The sequence below is a fragment of the Gobius niger genome (genome assembly GCF_951799975.1).
Source record: "Gobius niger genome assembly, chromosome: 24".
Classification (NCBI taxonomy): Eukaryota; Metazoa; Chordata; class Actinopteri; order Gobiiformes; family Gobiidae; genus Gobius; species Gobius niger.
Genome location: NC_136875.1, coordinates 13,576,000 through 13,592,587, shown reverse-complemented (window position 1 = coordinate 13,592,587; position 16,588 = coordinate 13,576,000). Strand labels below are relative to the sequence as shown.

The 16,588-nt window shown below is 41.8% G+C and overlaps 1 protein-coding gene across 2 annotated transcripts in view; it reads right to left on the bottom strand.

The window, feature by feature from the left end:
• The window catches only part of LOC306982383 (protocadherin-1-like), a 282,274-nt gene extending 269,969 nt beyond the window's left edge, over positions 1-12,305 (bottom strand). For both annotated transcript variants that reach the window (XM_079582296.1, XM_079582297.1), the window contains exon 1: positions 12,216-12,305. The gene's annotated coding sequence lies outside the window, so the exon portion shown is untranslated. The remainder of the gene's footprint in view (positions 1-12,215) is intronic.
• Between the last annotated feature and the right edge of the window lie 4,283 nt (positions 12,306-16,588).

The window sequence follows — 16,588 nt, the reverse complement described above, 5'->3', positions numbered from 1 at the left end:
TGAACAGGTCTGAGCTCATTCTACACATGGCTGGAACATGTAGGGGGAAGAAAATACTTCATTTCTAAACTCTGTATAGTCCCTTTAACGTGGTGGTTTACACCTGTCCGTCACGTCTGCGGCTCTATGGCAGGAATACGCATCGATTCTATTTCTCACGGGCGCCGGAGCCTCGTCCAAGGCTTCTTTCTACAGCGCAGTAGTTTGTCTATCCTGCATAATGAGCCATGTGCTCCACAACAACAACAACAACCACACTCTTCAAACATCTGGGTGTGGTGTTAGACGCTTCCCCGTCCTGGAAACACCACAGTGACTTCATCTGTAAAAAGACTAAACAAAGAATATATGTCCTCAGGTGTAACTCTGTGTGGTAGCCTCAACGCATTGACTTTTCCTGCTCTTTATTACCCCTGCAGTGGATCCTCTACAGTAAAACGGGTGCCGAGGGAAACACAAGGCGACATTTATGCCAAGATTAGCTCTTTTTTAACAGTTTTGGCCAAAGAAATGGGTTTATTCTGCCGCACTAGAAAGACTCCGCTCATCCTCCTCCTCCTCCTCCTCTTTCTCTCTTTCGTCTCTGTGGCAGAACAGGCTCGACTGGCCGGGCAGGATTCCCCGCGGCTGACGGCTTGTGTCTCCTTTTCCAACAGTCACCTGCTCCTCGCTTCACCTCGTCAGCGTTTACACAACACACGGCTCCAACTGTGGCTGCAGCTCCACGGGGGGTGAGGGGGGGGAACAAGTTTGGCGGTGACTTTCCGAGACGTTTTAGGGAATTCTCTGAGCAGCGGAAGTTTCCCTGATGGATGTGGAGGAGAACTTTTTACACCAAATTATCGCTATATATTTACACAATGCTTAACCTCTTGACTCCCGCCTGAACCGAGAGGATCTTTCAGATTTTTTTTTTCCATCATTTTTTTGTTGGGTATTCAACTCATTTTTGTTTTTGTTTTTTTCGTCATTTTTTGTCTTTTTTTTTTTTTTAATGTCAATTTTTTATCACATTTTTGTCTTTTTTTTGTCAAGTTTTTGTAATTTTTTTGTCAATTTTTAATCACATTTTTGTCATTTTTTTCGTCAATTTTTTAATCAAATTTTGGTCATTTCTTTGTCACATTTTTGTTATTTTTTCGTCAATTTTTTGTCAATTTCTTGTGACATTTTATGCCACTTTTTCATCCATTTTTCGTCAATTTTCTATCACATTTTTGTAATTTTTTGTGAACTTTTTGTAATTTTTTGGTCAAATTTTTATCACATTTTTGTCCTTTTTTCGTCAATTTTTTATCGCATTTTTGTCACATTTTTGTAATTTTTTCGTAATTTTTTTGATCAAATTTTTGTCATTTTTTCGTCCATTTTTTATCGCATTTTTGTCACATTTTGTCACATTTTAGTCATTTTTTCGTCCATTTTTTGTCAATTTCTTGGCAATTTCTTGTGACATTTTTGCCACTTTTTCATACATTTTTCATCACTTTTTTGTCACATTTCCATAACTTTTTTCGTCTCAGTTTTGTCGCTATTTTCACAGCTTTTTTTTTGGACTGGGGTAAAGCCAAACTGGAGAAAATGTGCTCGGTTCAGGTGGGAGTTTAGGGGTTAAACAATGCTGAGACATGGTGTACGGCTTAAAGCGGAGCACTGTGCAAAATCCTGGAGTTATGTTTGAAGCCGCTAGCGCATCTTTGAGTGAGCTTTGAATCTTTCCAAGTGGCTATTCTTAACAGCAGCTCAGAGAAAGCGTCTCCTGAGGCAAAAGGGGGGATCGCGTGAAAATCAGGAAGTAAAGCGCTGGATCATTAAGTTTTACCTGTTTTAGATCAACATGGCATTTTCTAACCAGCAACAGTGCAAGACTACATTTTAATCCCACACACACAGAAAAAAATTGGCTCCGATTTCATCATCATCGGTGTCGTATCATTCCGCCAAATATCGCGATATATCGGAAAATCGATACATATAGTCGGAGTTTAAAACGTTAAAATGATGTATTTTCCCCCCTACATGTTTCAACAATGTCCATGCACGAGCTTAATATAGAAGCTGCAGTTACACGTGTGACCTGAGGTGGCAGCAGTGAGTATAAAATGGCCAATTTGCATCTAGCCTCTTTAAACGTTTCATGCAGGCATTATATTTAGGGCCCGACCGATATGGATTTTTGGGGTCCGATACCCATTTGAAGGGGCATGGCCGATAGCCGATATAAAGGCCGATATTTTAAGTAATTTAAAGCAGTATTAAGTAACGTGTTTACCTTAATAAATCCTTTCCGTAGTCCCTGTGGGGGTAATACAAGTGTTTATGGGATGATTGGAGGGTCTTTCGTCGCCCCCTGGTGTTTCTGGCCAGAAAACCATGTTTGCAACTTGACCGCCACCGGACCGGAGCCACCAATACACACTAATGGAATCACGAAGAAGAAGCTAACGGGCAAAGCTAACTAGCGTCGCTTTAAACAGTATTTACAGCCAAGTTTGAGTAAAAAAAAAAATACTTCCATTGTATAATTGGATGTACAATATCCCTCTGTCCCTTCGTCTCTTCTGTCAGCGTAGTATTTACTCTCCAAGACAATTAAAAAGTTAAAAAATCGCAACGACACGCTTGGAAACATTAGATTAAGCAGAAGAACAGAGTCACATTTGGAAGTTCGACAAATTGGGCAAAAAAATTGTGTAAAACGGACAAAACAAGACTGAGCACTTCATCAGAACATGCAGCTGAATGTGCTTTGGACCAAACTTGAAGTCATTTCTAAGAATTTATGGCATAAAAGATTGGAAAATGTAAATATAATTAGGGCTCGACCGCGATCAAAATCGGCCACTTCTCAGAACCGTTCTTTAAAAAGGCCTTCACTTTGTTTCCTCCACACACGCCTGTAACACTTCACCCCGAAACATTAAACAAAACCCGATCTTTTACTTCATTACGAGTGTTTTCATCAACCCGAAGGAGACGTTTGCAAAGCCGGCCCATATAAATGCAAATAGCGATTCCGTTTCCATTGTGACGAGCCTCGCGGCCGCGGATCTGATGCTTGTCAGAGGAACGGCAAATTTGATTTTACTCTCGATCGACCCGAGCGTGAAGTAGGACGGAGGGAGTCGACGCCGGGATAGTTTTGAATACATGAATCTATAACTGCTCGTTTCTACGCACCTCGTCCCATGTTGGGTTTGTGCTTTGCTCATTTCTTAGTCAAATGATCCGAAGGTGGAGCTGAGTCAGGGTTGCGTCAGCGGTGAAGGCCGTGTGTAAAGGCAGTGTGAGCGACGCAGGGTTAAAAGGCAAATCAGGGTCTTAAAGGGACTATACGGGGTTTAAAAATGTTAAAACTAAGTATTTTCCTCCCCCTACATGTTCCAGCCATGTCCTTATGTGCAGAATGAGCTCAGACCTGCCTCTACAATCCTGCACTGTCACTCAAAATGTCTGAAGTGCCGTCATGCACGAGCTTAATATAGAAGCTGTAGTTACACATAAGACCTGAGGTGGCAGTAATGAGCAGAAAATGGCCAACTTGCATCTAGCCCCTTTAATGAAGGCCTGACTTTGATTGACAGTCCGTTAGCGTTTGAGCTAATGGCGCGGGTACGATCGAACTACACGCCCCGCGAGGGCGGAGTCTACAGTGAAGATCCCGCCCTTATTAGGAACATGCTCCGTCGGGGCTGGGGAGGAGGAGTCCCTTTCGAACGTGGAGTGAGTGGAGTGGGCCATATCGTATCACAAATTGCTATCGTGATTTTTATATCATTGTGGACGTGATATAATTAATGTTACGCTCAAATATCACTGAATTAATCTTCCCAGTAGGCGAAAGGCTGGGATTTGAAGTAATCTGTCCATTGTCAGTTACAGTTATATCTACGGGCCAGTTCCAGTCGACTGGAGAACAGTTTAATACACAAAACCATCAGGAAGCTGAACTCCCTGCCCTCCCTCCCACCCCCCTCCCTCACCTCCTGCTCCTCAATCAAGGATGGCGAGAAATATAACTTCAAATCATTCACATGGTTTGACAAATACAAGAATTTGAATTGAATATTGTCAAATATATCTTTATCGTGATATTGTTTTTTTTATATCGTGATATAGATTTTAGGCTTTAGGAGTGAGCACACGCTGTCTACTATATTCACAGTCTATGGAAGGAACATAAAGGTCGGCACGGCAACAGTTTAAAATTGTTTACCTCCATCTATGTCACTTCCTGTCAGTGTCCAATAAGGAAGTGACACAATAAACATCACAAAAATGGTCAAACTAACGACAGCTGGGTCATTTCCTTTTTTTGAAAAGTCTTTAAATATAATAGCGTTAACTATGTTTCAGCAAAAATTGTGCCTAAAGTGTCATATTCGCTTTAACGACAATATTCTTGGCGCTTGAGCCTTGATCATTTACGTTTCATAATTTTAAATTCTGTCTCTGTAAGAATTAAACAGTAAAGAACAAGCGCTGGAGCTGATGAAGACTTTGACTGGAGCTCCTCCTGCTGGCAGCTGCAGGAATGACTTATTTCAACATTTTCGATTTACTGCGTGGTTTACAGCTTCAGCTCAGCCTGATAAAGGCGCTTTGAACCGATATGTTGGATTATGGGCTTTGAAAATGCTTTGAAAACAGCTTTGGGTTTTAACAATTACTCAGCTGCATCCGAGCGCCGACACCGTAGAAGAAGAAACAGCTCAATCATTAAAACTGCCCGAATCAAGCGCAATATTACTCCAAGTATCTCGGTTTGTCCAGGTTTGACGAGGGAACGCTATAGCATGGTGTAAAGCAGGGGTCGGCAACGTCAGGCCCGTGGGCCAATCTGGCCCTCCAGCACAGAGCCTCTGGCCCTCAAGATGATTTTGAGAAACATACACAAATCAGAGAGTACTTTTAACATTGTTAGAGTTAAATGGGAGAAAAAAGGTAGAAACACTGTCAATACACCAGGTCATATATTATAAATTTACATCAGGGGTGTCCAAAGTGCGGCCCGAGCGCCAAATGCGGCCCTCATACCAAATCTACTAGGCCTTCTTGTTTTATTGCCACACATTGCCAGAGATGGTTGATTGATGATTTCACTCCAATTTGAATAATTCAACGCAATTAAAACCTCTAAAATGTACATTTACTGTGGGACTGAGCTGGCATTATGGTTCTAAGTGTGTGGAATGGTTTAAACCTCTCTTAAATACACGCAGTTGAACGTTTGAATGCATTGACCACTGATCTGTGGCCAGGAGCGTTAATCTTTTGAGAGAAGACAGATCACGTTTGTAGAGGTGCGAACTACAGGATGAAGATACAAAGAGTCTGAATGGAAACAACAATGGGGGTTTTTAGTATGTGGGGAGCACAAAATGGGAACCGCGCGGGGTTTTCAGATTCAGAAAGTGTGTGAAAGAGATGAAAGCGCGACACTTTCAAGTCGATCGAATCATCTGAAATCTCCTCGTGTCTTTCGCCCCCAGATCTCGACGTGTCAAAAGCTTCCGTTTCAGATCCGGCGATGAGTTTTTACGAGCGTGACTTTCAGGGAGTCGTAAACAACAACAGCAACGAGGAGCTGCTGTAGTTCACGGTCGATAAAAAGAAAAGGCTTTGTAATTTAGATGCACAGCGCTCAAAAGGTCTTTCCTCACTGTGGGCTGATTTTACGACAAAATACAAACAAAAAAACAACGCTAAAAATGTGCAGAATTCACTGATATGAATTGAAGTTTTTTCCAGTATCGTGAAGCCTTCATTTGAGGCGGATGTCGGCAAAAGCGGACGCCTGGAAGTCACGCAGTTCGACCGTGTGGAGTCGTAAAACCGCACGACAACCTACAAAAGCATCTCGACGGAAAACGAAGACACGAAAACATAAGTCGCGAGTCCTATCTGCTCGCAAGCAGCGTTACAGTAGGTCAAAGTCTGCCGCGCTGGAGCTAAAAGTGGTTCGCTTTCTGGAGGCTCGCCAAACAGTCTCTCTCTCTCTTCTTCTTCTTTTTTTTTCTTCCCTCCCCTCTCTCTCTCTCTCTCTCTCTGCTTCTGCTTCTGAGCGGCATGAGCGAAATACAGTACGCGGAATAAGCAGATTGCATAGAGAGATACGGCGTCGGGGGGGCTTTCGGAAAAAGACGGCATCGAGAAGGCCTTTCCGAGTCCCCAGAAAATAACCGAAAACGTGCGCCGGATCAAGCCGTCGAGGATGGTTTTTAAATATTGAGAAGGGAATTGTATCTCGCAAAACTGGAACGGCCGTGTAGAGCTGAGGGAAGGTCTTGAATTTCACTTGATTTTGCTTCGTTAATGTCGTTTGTCTTCGCTTGCACGCCAGAGCTAGGCCTGTCGAGATAACAAATCTGAAATTCGATATATTGAGACGAGAAAGTATCGCGATAAACGATGTTATCGACTCTAACGATACTGGAAACGGTCAACTCTCAGGCATCGAAACTCTCAGGCATCGAAACTCTCAGGCATCGAAACTCTCAGGCATCGAAACTCTCAGGCATCGAAACTCTCAGGCATCGAAACTCTCAGGCATCAAAACTCTCAGGAATCAAAACTCTCAGGCATCGAAACTCTCAGGCATCGAAACTCTCAGGCATCGAAACTCTCAGGCATCGAAACTCTCAGGCATCGAAACTCTCAGGCATCGAAACTCTCAGGCATCAAAACTCTCAGGAATCAAAACTCTCAGGAATCGAAACTCTCAGGCATCGAAACTCTCAGGCATCGAAACTCTCAGGCATCGAAACTCTCAGGCATCGAAACTCTCAGGCATCGAAACTCTCAGGCATCGAAACTCTCAGGCATCGAAACTCTCAGGCATCGAAACTCTCAGGCATCGAAACTCTCAGGCATCGAAACTCTCAGGTAGGGCTGCAGCTAACGATTATTTTGGTAATCGATTAATCGACCGATTATTCTTACGATTAATCGATTAATCGCTTGGCTGTGAAAGGTGCATGGAAATTGTATTTTTAAACTTTAAAGCAAACGTTTGTGGGAAGCTCTTTGTGCTAATTCTGCTTTGATTGGACGAGACAAAGACAGATATTTATGAAATTTACGATGTACAAAACAGTGCAGACCCTCACTTTAAAAAACAAAGTAGGTTTTCATCCAAAATACATAATTGTCATGTCTTTTTTTTGCTCAATTTTAGTCTGTGTTTACTAGAAACCGATTAATCGATTACTGGAAAAGTTGACGACGTTGATGATCGATTAGTTGTCGATTAATCGATTAGTTGTTTCAGACCTACTCTCAGGCATCAAAAATCTAAGTTTTAGTGGGGGAAATGCTAATAAATGTACAGACGATAAATACCGAGCCCAAAAGTATCATCGTTTATCGGTTATTTATTGAACGATAAGTCGATTTAGTGATTATCGTGACCGCCTTAGTCAGAGTTAGTCGCGAAAACCGGCTCGACTGTCAACCCGCTTATTAAAAACGGTGATAAAGTGCTTCCATGTGAGCTCTTGTTTCCATATTTGAAACGACACTGAGCGATAAGTGTCCGGCGAATCGCGATAACTGACATCACCGCGATATTTCACGCAGTACGATATTTGTTTCATCATCAAACGTGTCAAACCGAGACTCAAAATAAAGGCTGAATTAAAACATAGTTGACAACTATTTTAGTAATCGATTAGTTGTCGATTAATCGATTAGTTGTTTCAGCCCTACTCTCAGGCATCAAAAATCTAAGTTTTAGCGGGAGAAATGCTAATAAATGTCCAGACGATAAACATCGAGCACAAAAATATCAAAATGTATCGGTTATTTATTGAACGTTAAGTCGATATAGTGATTATCGTGACCACCTTAGTCAGAGCAAGTCACGAAAACCGGCTCGACTGTCAACCCGCTTATTAAAAACGGTGATAAAGTGCTTCCATGTGAGCTCTTGTTTCCATATTTGAAACGAGACTGAGCGATAAGTGTCCGGCGAATCGCGATAACTGACATCACCGCGATATTTCACGCAGTACGATATTTGTTTCATCATCAAACGTGTCAAAACGAGACTCAAAATAAAGGCTGAATTAAAACATAGTTGACAACTATTTTAGTAATCGATTAGTTGTCGATTAATCGATTAGTTGTTTCAGCCCTACTCTCAGGCATCAAAAATCAGAGTTTTAGCGGGAGAAATGCTAATAAATGTACAGACGATAAACATCGAGCCCAAAAGTATCATCGTTTATCGGTTATTTATTGAACGATAAGTCGATTTAGTGATTATCGTGACCGCCTTAGTCAGAGTTAGTCACGTAAACCGGCTCGACTGTCAACCCGCTTATTAAAACCGGTGATAAAGTGCTTCCACGTGAGCTCTTGTTTCCATATTTGAAACGAGACTGAGCGATAAGTGTTCGGCGTATCGCGATAACTGACATCACCGCGATATTTCACGCAGTACGATATTTGTTTCATCATCAAACGTGTCCAAACGAGACTCAAAATAAAGGCTGAATTAAAACATAGTTGACAACTATTTTAGTAATCGTTTAGTTGTCGATTAATCGATTAGTTGTTTCAGCCCTACTCTCAGGCATCAAAAATCAGAGTTTTAGCGGGAGAAATGCTAATAAATGTCCAGACGATAAATACCGAGCCCAAAAGTATAATCGTTTATCGGTTATTTATTGAACGATAAGTCGATATAGTGATTATCGTGACCGCCTTAGTCAGAGTTAGTCGTGAAAACCGGCTCGACTGTCAACCCGCTTATTAAAAACGGTGATAAAGCGCTTCCATGTGAGCTCTTGTTTCCATATTTGAAACGAGACTGAGCGATAAGTGTCCGGCGAATCGCGATAACTGACATCACCGCGATATTTCACGCAGTACGATATTCGTTTCATCATCAAACGTGTCAAAACGAGACTCAAAATAAAGGCTGAATTAAAACATAGTTGACAACTATTTTAGTAATCGATTAGTTGTCGATTAATCGATTAGTTGTTTCAGCCCTACTCTCAGGCATCAAAAATCTAAGTTTTAGCGGGAGAAATGCTAATAAATGTACAGACGATAAATACCGAGCCGAAAAACATCATCGTTTATCGGTTATTTATTGAACGATAAGTCGATATAGTAATTATCGTGACCGCCTTAGTCAGAGTTAGTCCCGAAAACCGGCTCGACTGTCAACCCGCTTATTAAAAACGATGATAAAAGTGCTTCCATGTGAGCTCTTGTTTCCATATTTGAAACGAGACTGAGCGATAAGTGTCCGGCGAATCGCGATAACTGACATCACCGCGATATTTCACGCAGTACGATATTTGTTTCATCATCAAACGTGTCAAACCGAGACTCAAAATAAAGGCTGAATTAAAACATAGTTGACAACTATTTTAGTAATCGATTAGTTGTCGATTAATCGATTAGTTGTTTCAGCCCTACTCTCAGGCATCAAAAATCTAAGTTTTAGCGGGAGAAATGCTAATAAATGTACAGACGATAAATACCGAGCCCAAAAGTATCATCGTTTATCGGTTATTTATTGAACGATGAGTCGATTTAGTGATTATCGTGACCGCCTTAGTCAGAGCAAGTCCCGAAAACCGTCTCGACTGTCAACCCGCTTGTTAAAAACGGTGATAAAGTGCTTCCATGTGAGCTCTTGCAATCATTTAAAATCAGCAGACTCAAGTTTCCATATTGTCAAGTGTCCGGCGAATCGCGATAACTGATATCACCGCGATATTTCACGCAGTACGATATTTGTTTCATCATCAAACGTGTCAAAACAAGACTAAAGTCTGAATTAAAACGTGAAAAATCGTGACATCGCGGCGTATCGTAGCTCGGATATCGCGTCAACTATCACCACGATATCGACGATCTCCCGATATATCGCGCAGTCTTATATCCTGACTCGAAATCTTCCTAAACCTGCGCAGCGAGTCGATCCTACAACAAGCTACAGGTGCACCGAAAGCGTCCCCCCCCCCTTTGTAAGGAAAAAGAAAAAAAATGATAGACCGCAGCCTGGAGATGTTCCCCACAGGCGCATAAGCTCTCCAAATCGCACGCCCAGGCCTATACCCGTAATGATAAGTGGCTTTTACTGCCATTTTATGGACAGGATACGGTCCCTGCAGAACTGTTGAGGGGGAGCGCGGGCGCCGGAGAGCGATGCGTTACACCGCCGGCGAGCGGACGTGCCTATGGCGCACTGTCCAGCCTCCTATAGATTTTGTTGCAACACAGAGAGCGGCTCGTCCATGTGGTTCCGTTTTCAGCCCGGGTTTTAGATCTGGGGAGTGGGGGGTTTTGTTGCGGTTTAGTCACGGCGTGGTCCTAGTTTAGGGCAAGATTTCTGGATAAGTCCCGGCAATCTGGTTTAGAGACCCGGTTTAGACTGTGTAGTGCTTCCTAATTCAGCTGTATTTCAGAGAAGAATGAGTCCTATTGTCCACCTGGTTTAGACCTTGCATAGTCCTGGTTTAGTCCTTGCATAGACCTGGTTTAGACCTTGCATAGTCCTGGTTTAGACCTTTCATAGTCCTGGTTTAGACCTTTCATAGTCCTGGTTTAGACCTTGCATAGACCTGGTTTAGACCTTTCATAGTCCTGGTTTAGACCTTTCATAGACCTGGTTTAGACCTTTCATAGTCCTGGTTTAGACCTTGCATAGTCCTGGTTTAGTCCTTGCATAGACCTGGTTTAGACCTTGCATAGTCCTGGTTTAGACCTTGCATAGTCCTGGTTTAGACCTTGCATAGTCCTGGTTTAGACCTTTCATAGACCTGGTTTAGACCTTTCATAGTCCTGGTTTAGACCTCGCATAGTCCTGGTTTAGACCTCGCATAGACCTGGTTTAGACCTTTCATAGACCTGGTTTAGACCTTGCATAGTCCTGGTTTAGACCTTGCATAGTCCTGGTTTAGACCTTGCATAGTCCTGGTTTAGACCTTGCATAGTCCTGGTTTAGACCTTGCATAGTCCTGGTTTAGACCTTGCATAGTCCTGGTTTAGACCTTTCATAGTCCTGGTTTAGACCTTGCATAGTCCCGGTTTAGACCGTTCATAGTCCTGGTTTAGACCTTGCGTAGTCCTGGTTTAGACCTTGCATAGTCCTGGTTTAGACCTTTCATAGTCCCGGTTTAGACCTTGCATAGACCTGGTTTAGACCTTGCATAGACCTGGTTTAGACCTTGCATAGACCTGGTTTAGACCTTTCATAGTCCTGGTTTAGACCTTTCATAGACCTGGTTTAGTCCTGGTTTAGACCTGGTTTAGACCTTGCATAGTCCTGGTTTAGACCTTGCATAGTCCTGGTTTAGACCTTTCATAGTCCTGGTTTAGACCTTGCATAGTCCTGGTTTAGACCTTTCATAGACCTGGTTTAGTCCTGGTTTAGACCTGGTTTAGACCTGGTTTAGACCTGGTTTAGACCTTGCATAGTCCTGGTTTAGACCTTGCATAGTCCTGGTTTAGACCTTTCATAGTCCTGGTTTAGACCTTGCATAGTCCTGGTTTAGACCTTTCATAGACCTGGTTTAGTCCTGGTTTAGTCCTGGTTTAGACCTGGTTTAGACCTTGCATAGACCTGGTTTAGACCTTTCATAGTCCTGGTTTATGTCTAGTTCTTCCCTATTTCCTTCCCCGTTTTGTGACTTGGCTTAGGTGCTTGGATTCGTCATGGCTTCAGCCCGTGACAAGTGCACCAAACCGGGCATCTCCAACTGTGGGAGCCTCGGGTGACCCACCGGGGGAAAAAGCGACTGTTCACTGGGGGGGGTGGAAGAGGCAGAGCGAGGGGAGATATAGGCTACTCGTGCTGCGATGCACAGGCGAAGAAGTGGATCGATGCGCGGTCAATAAACTGTAGCGTAATGTAAGGTGAAATAACAATCAGGCGGGATTAGGCGCTGGATATGAGCATTCAATAGGGGGGGTTATTTGACCGAGCGAGCGGGGCTGCGCGTGCTGCCGCAGCCCGGGGAACGCGGCTCCGGCGAGGATGGGGAGATTTTTAATTAAAATTCAACTCCACATCTCGGAGGAAATGATGGGAAAAAAGTGGATGAGGGAAGAAGAAACGCCTCAATTGAATGGAACTGTCATGCGGTGCAACGAGCGCGTAACGTAAGAAAAAAAATAAAAAAAATAAAAAATTGTTTAACAGTTTGAGGATTGCATTTGTGGTGGGGAAAGTGCGGTGCGGTGGAAGTTCCTACCTGGACCGACTCAGCCCCGCGTAGTTGCCCGCCTCCGAGCGCTCCAAGCCGGCTTAGAGGCTTCGCTCCCGCTCGCTGTCCGCACGGAGCTCTTCAAAAAAAAAAAATGTTTTAAAAATCCACAAATCAGGTAAAAAATACAAAAACAAGTCCAAACAATCCCGTGTGGGCGAAAAGAAAAAGTGTTATTCCGGAGGCTGTCGATTTATGTCCACTTTTGACAGTCGTGACGGCCGTTGGAAGGGGAAGGGGAGGGACACGCGCTGCCCCAACTGCCCCGGAGAAGAGCCACTCCGAGCGGGTCACCGTGACACGCCGGCCCCGCTGCGAAACGCTAGCTCAGCGGCTCGAGGGCTGTAGCATCCTCCGCTAAAGTTACGGAAAGCAGGTGGATGTGCGGGGCTGTCGGTGGGCGGGAAGTGTTAGGGGAAAAGAAAAAAAGAAGAAAAAAAAAAAAAACAAGCCACAAAAGCGTAGGAAATATTTTCAAAAATAAATCGAAAAGGTCCACGGCGAGGTCCGGGAGAACCGGTGAGGAGGACCGGGAGAGCGAGTAGGTTCCAACCGGGAAACTGTCATCGAAGCGCGGGGGTTGATGAGGGACGTGAGTGCAGCCCGGGCGAGTGCGTGTGTAGTGGGGAGAAGAAGGAGCAGGTCCGCGCTGTGACTGCACCGGGAGAGATGTGAGAGTGGAGTGGGTCTGTGTGGAAGGAGAAGAGCCAGGCAGCGGGCTCTCTCCTCTCCGTCCCTCCTCCCCCCCCGGAGCCCTCCCTCCCTCCGCACACACGCGGCTGCAGTTCGCGCCGAGGCCGCGGGAGGCGCTGGTTTCACAGTTTTACCGAGAGAGCGGAGGGAGAAGCGGGCTCCTGTCAGGTCCATGTGGAGGGTTGAACCTCTTAACTCCCGCCTGAGCGTGTTTTCTCCCGTTCTCCAAATTCTCCGAATATAAAAGCTTCAAAATGGCGACTAAAAACGAGGAGAAAATGAGGATGTAAATTGACAAAAATGACAAAAATACAGCAAAAAAGTGACAAAAATACAGCAAAAAAGTGACAAAAATCCAGGAAAAAAAAGATAAAAATCCAGGAAAAAAAGACAAAAATCCAGCAAAAAAAATTGACAAAAATCCAGCAAAAAATGACAAAAATCCAACAAAAAATAAAAGACAAAAATCCAGGAAAAATTACAAAAATCCAGCAAAAAAGTGACAAAAATCCAGGAAAAAAGTGACAAAAATCCAGCAAAAAAATGACAAAAATCCAGCAAAAAAGTGACAAAAATCCAGCAAAAAAGTGACAAAAATCCAGCAAAAAAAGGACAAAAATCCAGCAAAAGTTGAAAAAAAAATCCAGCAAACAAATGACAAAAATCCAGGAAAAAAGTGACAAAAATCCAGCAAAAAAATTACAAAAATCCAGGAAAAAAGTAACAAAAATCCAGCAAAAAAGTGACAAAAATCCAGCAAAAAAAAAGACAAAAAATCCAGCAAAAAAACACAAAAATTCAGCAAAAAAACGACAAAAATCCAGCAAAAAAGTGACAAAAATCCAGCAAAAAAGTGACAAAAATCCAGGAAAAAATGACAAAAATCCAGCAAAAAAAAGACAAAAAATCCAGGAAAAAAATGACAAAAATCCAGCAAAAAAAGACAAAAATCCAGCAAAAAAAAGACAAAAATCCAGCAAAAAAAAAGACAAAAATCCAGCAAAAAAAACACAAAAATCCAGCAAAAAAAACACAAAAATTCAGCAAAAAACGACAAAAATCCAGCAAAAAAGTGACAAAAATCCAGCAAAAAAGTGACAAAAATCCAGGAAAAAATGACAAAAATCCAGCAAAAAAAAGACAAAAATCCAGCAAAAAAGTGACAAAAATCCAGCAAAAAAGTGACAAAAATCCAGGAAAAAATGACAAAAATCCAGCAAAAAAAAGACAAAAAATCCAGGAAAAAAATGACAAAAATCCAGCAAAAAAAGACAAAAATGCAGCAAAAAAAAAGACAAAAATACAGCAAAAAAATGACAAAAATCCAGCAAAAAAAAGACAAAAATCCAGCAAAAAAAGACAAAAATCCAGCAAAAAAAAAGACAAAAATCCAGCAAAAAAAGACAAAAATCCAGCAAAAAAGGGACAAAAGTGTCATTAATAAAGTGACAAAAACACTTAAGGGGAATAACCTTTAACCTCTTAACCCCCACCTGAACCCGCCACATTTTCTCCAGTTTGGCTTTACCCAAATCTAAAAGCCTCTTGAAAAAAAAAGTCAAAATAGCGACAAAAGTGAGGATGAAATAGCAAGCTCGAGTGTCCCGAGTTCGGTCCCCACTTCTGTGTGAAGTTTGCATGTTCTGCATAGGGTACTCCGGTTTCCTCTACCACTAAAAACATGTACAATAGGTCAGGATGAATGAGAGGATGAGTATGAGGGAGCACATGGGGGAAACACACAATCCGGGGTGTCGTGTTTACATGCATGAGACCCATGTCTGTTCATTAACATGCACTGCCAAATAAACCAATAAAAAAAAGCCAGAAAGAAGTGAGAAAAAAAGCAAGAAAAAGGCAATGAAAATGAAACAAAAAAACACAACATGGCAAAAAAATGACAAAAAAATGACAAAAAACGTGACGAAAACGACAGATTGCGACAAAAAAAAACAATGAAAAGAAACAAAAACGCTTTGACTACAAAGTTGCAATCACTTTTGTAGGTCTTTGCTTTCAAATGAGGCATCACACTGTTTTGTTTTTTTTTCCATCAATTTTATATCAAATTTTTGTCTTTTTTTTTTTTACATTTTGGTCATTTTTTGGTCACATTTTTTAATTTTTTTTGTCAAATTTTTATCACATTTTTATCACATTTTTTGTCATTTTTTGTCAATTTTTTATCACATTTTTGTCATTTTTGTTGTCAATTTTTTTTCAATTTTTTGGTAATTTTTTGTCCATTTTTTGTTATTTTTTGTCAATTTTCTATCACATTTTTGTAATTTTTTTGTCACATTTTTATCATTTTTTTGTCATTTTTGACAAGTGAGAAAAACATGATGAAAACATGACAAAAAAAGCAACAAAAAAAGCAATGAAAATGAAACGAAAAAACGACAAAAACATGGCAAAAAAGTGACACATTTTTTACGAAAACGACAAACAATGAAAAAGTAACAAAAAAAGTAACAGTGACAAATGTGACGACAAAGTTGCGATCACTTTTGTAGGTCGTAGCTTTCAAATGAGGCATTACGCTGTTGCTCTCCAGAGTTTACGGTGAACGGTTCAACCCGGATCTCGATTGTGAAAAGAGATGGATCGTTTTTACCCAGAATTCCCCCCCGAACAAACTCAAGAATCAGCCCAAAAACAGAGCAGGCCACACGAGCGACGGCCTTCGTCTTTCAAAGCGTAAACATCAGTCCCTTTTTAGATGATTTAAATCAAAACTGTGACTTTCATCCATCACGGCTTAGATATTGTGAGTTATCTGGCTCATGAATCTTATGTTAAAAAGAGCCAGTCTTTCAAACGGCTCTTTGAAGTGAACGGATCCTAAAGACTGAGCGAGACGAGTTCACGTTTCTTAAGTTACAAATGACTTTGGCCGCGGTAATACAAGAAACACGGTGCCACGGGATACACCGAGTTCTGGATTCCGGATGTTATGGTGAAACCAAAGACGAATCTCCATCTTGGTAGAAAATAAAGTTTTCATATAGATACAGACGGCATCTCGTCACAGAAGGGGGCGTGGCCTCGCCGAGGGGGGAAACAGAATCTTTTGGGAAACACAATTTTTCACTCTTTTTAGCCATTTTCTTGTGTAAATAAAGTCAAGTGTAAATCGGGTCCATACGGATGTTTATTCACAGCAGATTGTTCAGTAGAAGAGAAAAAACAGCAGTCGTAGCTAGCCTTAGCATTAGCGCGATGCTAACATGTAGCATCATGTTAGCATTCTCCTTTATTTATGTATTTATGGGCTGTTGAACTACCTTGCTCCTCCCATGTCTTTGTATCTTTATTTAGTATAAAACTATATTCATATTTCAGCGTTTGTTAAAGTAGCTTTTGAATAATTATAGAAAGTTTAGATTTTTCTCCAAATTGTTTTCCCCCTTAACTGTTTTGAAACATGACCATATATGGGCGATTACAGAGATGATATGGAGCGCCTGATTCACATGAAAGAAAAACTGTCAGAAAGTTCCAAGTCGTCTCTTCCAGCTCGTATGAACTAAGGTCTGATTATTTCTTCAAAAAGGCCAAAAGTGGAGACAATGTTCAGAAACATGAGCGTGATGTTGCTCAGTAGACAGGAGAGTGGAAAGAAAACCTTATATGGAGAAAACGGAAAGGAAATGACCATATTTGGA